The sequence below is a fragment of the Dendrobium catenatum genome, unplaced genomic scaffold (assembly GCF_001605985.2).
Source record: "Dendrobium catenatum unplaced genomic scaffold, ASM160598v2 fragScaff_scaffold_589, whole genome shotgun sequence".
NCBI lineage: Eukaryota > Viridiplantae > Streptophyta > Magnoliopsida > Asparagales > Orchidaceae > Dendrobium > Dendrobium catenatum.
In genome coordinates this window covers 56816-63364 of record NW_021319051.1, presented here as the reverse complement: position 1 = coordinate 63364, position 6549 = coordinate 56816, and positions in this window count along the sequence as shown.

Genomic DNA, 6549 nt, shown 5'->3' with positions numbered 1-6549 from the left:
TCCTCAACAACTTTGAGGTAATTTTATTCAAGCATGTTAATAGAAATTGTAATAAGTTAGCACATTGGTGTGCTAACCATGCTTTAAGTAGCAACTTTACTTGGGATACTCTAGAAGTTAATAAGGTCCCTCCTACCTTTTTTTCTTTGTTAAAGGAGGAAAGTGATAGATCCTCTATCACTTAGTTTCTTGTTTTTTTTTTTTTATTATTCCAAATTATGCAGTTCTTAAAAAAAAAAAAAAAACATAGTAGAGGCGTCGCTACAAAGGTTGGGTCGGCTTGGGTCTATGGAACTCGATTTGAGTGGAGTGGTTTCGGATAGAGCAGTGAAGGAGATGGGATGAAAAGTTCGTCAGGCTTAGATGTTGGTGGAAGAAGGCTATGGCTTGCGACTTAAGGAAGGAAGTGGATCGGTGGAAGCTTGCAGGCCCGAAGGCTTTGGTTGATGGGGCTCTGCGGCTTAGAGTTCTCACGTGAGTTTTAGTGGGTCGAAGGAGTTGACGACGGGAGCAAGAAGTAAAAGCTTGTTGTGGTGTTGGCTTCGGTTCTCAAGGCAATCGAGTTGGGGAGCTTCGGTTACAGGTAAGGTTATGGTGGTCTGAGGAGTTTGGTTAACTGGGAGCTAGGCCACGGGATTCGATGAATGGCGCTTATTACTGGAGGTCGAATGCTTGTAGCGAGAGAAGTCATGAGCTGATGCAAACGAAGGCGACTAGGGTAGAGGTAGAGGTCACCTGGGGATTCAATCGCAGGAGTTGGCTTCGAGCTTTCATACAAGACTGAAGAGGACGTTAGTTATGGAAATATGTGAACTGGATCGAGAGGGGAAGTGTCGGGTCAGAGGTTTCAGGCATGTCCTGCGATTGAGCTGGAGGGGATCGGTTGGAACACACGCGAAAGCAGGAAACTTGCGGGATTTAGATCTGTTGCTGTTGTTTGGCGCAATTTTTTAGAGCTGACATTGTAGTAGGCGGTGCAAGATTTGTGCAGAATTTTTGCAAGATTTATGTATGGGCCGTCGAAATGAATAGGTATCTTGTATATATACATTTTTTAATTAGTTTTAGTTTTGTTTTAGGCCATGGAGGTCAACAATAATCTAATCTTGCTTGAGTTTTGAATTGATTGGAAAAGTATCTAGAGAGAAATGAGGGAAATTTGATAAACAATCAAAGCTAGATTACTCTCTGTATACTCATCTTTCACACCCAATTTTTTTTTAAAAGAAAGGGATTTTAAGTCAAAAGAAAACATGTATTTATTTGTTAATTTTGAGTGAAAAATGAATAGCATAAGGATTTCTAGAATGTTAGCTATTTAAAACCATGTAATAAAATATTTAAATTAAAATACATGTGTTCGGATGTGAGTAGGCTACCTCATATAGTAGCGGAGTTAGTGTGCCGCATATTTCAAAATGGTAGCATCCTAGTTAACCACGCCTTCGCGCATGGTTGACAACTTAATCCATGTCGGATGCAACATAGGCCGCTGGATCGATGTAGATTGAAATGAATGGTGAGATCAAGTCGTTCGTGAAGCACAATGTTGTTCGATTTCAAAGGGTCAAAATAGGGATTTTTTTAAATGAGATCAAGGTCATTCTATTCAAATAGTATTAATTGAATGTCCATAAACTCACCTTCCTCTCTTAGCCACATGAAACGCTAATCTCATACGTGATTTGAAATACTTCATAAAATAATTTTAATGGCTTAAAACTTTAGACATAGAGAGAAAATGATTGAAGGATAGATGGGGAAGTGATTTCATGAGTTTTGATGAATTCTACTAGAAGCTATTTAAAAATATAACCTGGATCCTAGGGTTTTGAATATACCTTCACACAACTGATCTACGAGGAAGTTTGATAGCTGCTTTTCCTTATCTAGAGCTCCTTTGCAACATTGCAGATGAACTCAAGCCCCAAAAATGATTAGATGGAAGGTTGAAGGAGTTTGGATGGACGAGCTAGTAAGATCCCCATCAACCTCAATGCTGGAAGGCTCTAGAATATATGGAAGTAGCTAGAAGATGCTTAGGGACATTTGGGAGAGCAAAGAGAAATGCTAAGAAGTATTTAGAATTGCTTGATCGATAGTGAATATGGTTTGAATGATAATTTTGAAATGTCTTACCCAACTCAATTGTTGGAGCCCGTTAGGATGGTTATGATTGATCAGGTACAATGCTTGGATGAAGGAAAGTTGCTAGCATTATTAGAGAGCAAGGAGAGTGGTTGTATAAGGTGAAATTGACACGGGGTCATTTTCAAGCTGAGGGACCACTTAGGCATGCTTGGGTTGAACCATTAGTCTTGCTAGGTCATGACATCATTCATTTAAGATAAGTTTCTACACTCATTACTCCATTTAGTGACATATATTTCTTGTTTAACTCAATTAACAAATACCACAGGTGAAAATCAATAGATTGAAGAAAATTAGCCATGCAAATTTTCCAAAAATTAAATAGTATATTGTCAAAAAAAGGTGGATAAAAATGTTTCTAATTTCAAAGTGTGTCATAGATCATTTTTGAAAGCTCAGGTAGGTTTTTAGACCTTATTTAACTATCCCAAGGCTAACCAAGAGGGGAGTGAATTGGTAATTAAAAACAAATTCTTATATTCCTGAAAACCGTCTATAGAAAATTTTAGCAACGATCCTTTAGTATGCATTTATTTTAGATATGATTGTCTTAATAGATTTTTCAACCACAAAAACTCTAACGTGTAGAAAAATAAAAAATAAGTAAATAAAAGTGAATAGAAGAACACCAAACTTATAGTGCTTCGGTGCAAACTAGACCTACTTCCACTCCCTGGAGACTCCTTCTCTAGGTATTGCACTAAATCAAAGTGACTCTCCTTTTGCCTGCACAACAAGGTAGAGAAGCCCTTACAAATAATCTTCCACAAACCCGATGCGGCAGAGTACCAACGTCCTTCTCACCAGCTAGGTGAAGGCAGAGAACATTCATCCTTTCACATACACTTGGTGATGTCAGAGAACCTTCATCCTTTTTGACTCTCATGGTGAAGGCAGAGTACCTCGACAAGAAGATCTTCTCCCAAAATCCTCAAGAGGAGATGAGCAAAAATTTAAAGAAGATAAAGAGATCATCACTTTGGGCAACCTTGTGAATTCCTCACAACACCCTCTCACTTGATCTCTCACACTTCACTCTCACAATATCTCCAAAACACTCACACTCAATGGCACTCTTAAGAGAGAATCTTAGTAAAGGTATTGACTGGCAGTTTTAGGACATCTTATTTTTAAAATACAAGAAAATCATCCAAAAAATTGAAAATTAAAAGTGAACCGACTTAATATCGTATCATATAATCGTCGATCATCTGTTTGAACAATTCAAAAAAACTAGGTACGATCCTGTATGAAATGTATTTCAAACATTGTTACTTTTCTATACGAACTTATATTGTAATGTATGAATAGTTCAAAACTTAATATGTTCATCTGGTATAAGATGGCATGAATCTTATTTCATGCACTATCAGTCTTCTGTAAGAAAGAATATCATACAGTATGAATAGTTAACATAAATCAGGTTTTGTTTGGTATGAACATGGACGACCCCCAATTTCGTACATTATTAGTCATTTGTATTAACTAACATTATATTGTACGAACAATCCAAAAATAATTAAATTCATTTGAAATGAACTTGTACGCACCCGATTTCATACACTATCATACATTTGTACTAACTAACTTCATACAGTATGAACAATACAAAAATATATGTCATGATTTCATTAACTATATTTTGGAGGATAAATAAGACAAATCATATAGTATGATTAGAGGTCGTATAGTACGATTAGTTTTAAAATTTTAAATTTTGAGTCTATCATCCCTTGTATGTGTGTGGATACCTAATTATAAACACACTTTTTAAGACTCAAGAAAAATAAAAAAAAATAACAATTTATAGACTTCATTACATGAAATCCTAATATATTCTATCTTGAAGTTTTCAGTAGTGTATAATATGAATTTCCTAAAATAGTAATACACAAATACCAAATAAAAAATATCGAGTACATACTTGGAGAAATAATAAATTAACAAAATAGTAATATTTTTTTATCATAAAAAATCATATTCTCAATCTAAATTCTTGAGTTTCAACAATCTCCCCAGTTTTTAGGATGACAAAAATAATTATTATTTGAGTCACAAATAATGTTCTTTTCTCCTAAACTCTTCATCAATGAAGTTCGACATAAAAATCATGAGGAAATAATAACTCATCCCATTTTTATTTTTTGTTTTAGAGATAAACACAACACAAGCTAGTACGACACAAATCACAAGAGAAAACACAAGAAAACAAAAAACATAAACATACTCCCCTGAGAACATAATGTCATAGAACACAAACATAAATTCTAAACAAACTTAAATTAAACAAAAAAAAAATCCAAAGCCAAAAATGCAAAAACACAAAATCAAAACATAAAAACATATAACATACCAAAACAAAAACTAGAAGACTTCAAACAAACACAAATAATAACTTCCCCTTTGTTGACATCAGAAAGAAATCTCCTGAAAAGTAAGTTGCTATAAACAAATCTAATAGATGATAAATAAGAGAACTTTAACCTATTTGCACAGATAATATTAAAGTTTTAATTGAAAAAGAAAGGCTCAAATACTAAATCAAAGAACAATTTAGATAAGGAAAGTTGAACAGTTCAATGTTCGCTCTAGAAAGTAGAAATAACAAATAGAGTGATGATTGCAAAATTAATTAAATAGAATTATTATAATTTCAATTTCAATAGTTGAAATTATCATTTAATGCAAGGATTTTTCTAAGAATTAATAATATAGAGGAAAGAACTAAATTTAGCGTGGGCTCATTTTATGCCTCTTAACCAATAAGATTTATTTGACTAGTGAATATTGCACAAATTTTCATTTTGGGCTCATTTTGTGCATGTTTTCAAATTTGGCGAACATTGCACATATTTTCATGTTGGGCTCATTTTGTATAACTTTTTAAATTTGGCACATTTTATGCAATTTTAGACATTTTGTTCTTTCCACAATCAAACTCTAGCTTGTGTTATTATCTTTTAAACAAAAGAATAAACTTTTGCTTATAAAGAAAAATAATCCACAAAACAAAATCCTATTGTTAAGAATAAAATCAACACATTGAATAAGAATAGAAGACTAAATAAGTTACCAATTTTGCAACAATTATGACTATAAGATAAAAAATTGTTAGAAAATTGAAATGATCTTATTATTTAAAATCTAATTTAAAGTTGATTTTAAATTAAGAAGGACAAACATTTATACTCGGAAATTTAATTATATTGCAAGATATTTTAAAATTTTCTCTTAAATACACATTAGTAATTTGAATAATAGAAACTCAAAGATAATTTTAATGAATTAAAACTAATTTAAAGACAAGCATTTTATTTCCAACATAGAATGCAAATACAACTTCATACAAAATTACAAAACATCTCAATCCATCACCTAAATACTCAAGAGAAACAAAACATACAGAAACTACGATAGAAAAAAAAACCAAAAAGCTAGAGGATTTGCCTATGCTTGCATCATACATATTCAAAATACATAATTATGCTTACTTTTCTATTACTAGGGTTCACATTACACCTGATATTAACTACACATATTTAAACTACATAGATTAAATGAAGATATGATACATTAGAAATATCATAAAATTAATGATGAAGAGTATTCATTAGTACTCCATATTCCATTTACACCATTAATCTAAAACTAAAGAATTTAGTTATACATAAAGAACAAGTGAAACGAACTCATTCTTATTAATTGCATAAAGGAAAGAAAGTATAGAAGAAAAGATATCACCAAATGGGTTCAAGGATCTCCTCTACACTTCCCTTTGAACTTACAAAATTACTTCTATAATAAATATTGACCAAACACTCATATAAAGTTGATGTATTTCCCCTTGAATTACCTTAATTAACACCTCTAAGGAAATTACAGAAAAGCAGTTTGAAGACTGAAATTAACTAAGTGGTTGAACTCCCTTACTAACATTATAAATGGACTATTTATATAATAATCAAAATAATGGATTCTAGCACCGTGGTGCTTGAGACACTTGCACCACATTTTCCATAAAATGAACTAATGTCGCAGTGCTGAAATATTTCCTCTGCTGTGGCACTTGGTAATGTGGACCCACTATTTAGTGAATAAATACATCGTTCACTAGTCGAGCATGTCCTGATTTGTTATAATTTTTGTGATGAGGTGCACCTGATGATTTAGTGTTTTGGTGTCCATGTGGCATTCCCCTTGGCTTGGTAGTGTTTGAAATTGGCACTGCAGTGCCCTAAAAATAAAGATTGTGCTTTGTAACGTTGACTCCTCTAACATTATAGCACTATTAAATAGAGTCTGGGAGCCACCATGTCCATATTGGGCACTCGAACGATGTCAATGATGGTGCCATGGTGGACTGATCTGGAGGTGGTTGAGGAGGAGAGAACATGGTAA